We start from the raw sequence: 906 nt of genomic DNA on the forward strand, positions 1-906 counted from the left end.
CGCGACCCTCAGATTGCGAGTCGAGTGCCCTAACCACCTGGCCTTGCCGGGCCGCCAAGTACCATGGGGAACTTCTTGGCTATCGTTTGCAGCAATGAGATTTATTAGCAACAGAAACAAGAGTTTCAATTTACCGAAGTCACCATCAAAGTCTTGCTTTTCACTACAGCATGCAAGATGCTTCGTGTTTTCTGAACGAATGTTGTTGCGCTAATGGAAGCATTGCCGTCGGAGGCATTTCTTGAGTGGTCAGGTCATTGCCACAGCTAAACAATGTGACACACGATGTGCGAAGAGCACACTACCGGCATGCCAAGCATACCATTTCTAGGTGGGTCTGCGGACATGACACCCCCCCCCCCAGATATTTTTGAAAATAGAATGCTATGAGATTGAATCTTAAGCCATTTTAACTATAAATACTGCATATATACACAACGTAATGTGTTGAATTAAAAACAGCAGGTTTTAATACAAAAGTTGTAGCTATACATGCCATGAAAAGGTGGTTAGGCCAGGGCCCGCCTTACCGCTTCCCACGGTCCTGGGAAGAATTAGGTATTGAACATCATCCTCAAGAATGGAGAATTTTTATCGACTCATCTAAAGTTAGTCTGAAAGCTGTACTTTTGCACAATATGAACATTAATTCACCTATTCCTGTCGCTCATGCTGTGAACATGAAAGAAACTTATCAACGAATGCAGATTATACATTATTAAATGTGATTTTCAATATTAAAGAAAAAAATATTTTCACGATATATAACAATATTTTGAATACTACAAACTGTCGCTAAATCAACAATGTAGGATAAAATGAAGACATTAAACACATAATACCATGTTTGTTAAAGGCCGTGGCATGCACACATTGTCCCCCACCCGTGCATATAGAGTTGAAATA

The sequence above is a fragment of the Limulus polyphemus genome, unplaced genomic scaffold (genome assembly GCF_000517525.1).
Source record: "Limulus polyphemus unplaced genomic scaffold, Limulus_polyphemus-2.1.2 Scaffold1729, whole genome shotgun sequence".
NCBI classification, from domain to species: domain Eukaryota; kingdom Metazoa; phylum Arthropoda; class Merostomata; order Xiphosura; family Limulidae; genus Limulus; species Limulus polyphemus.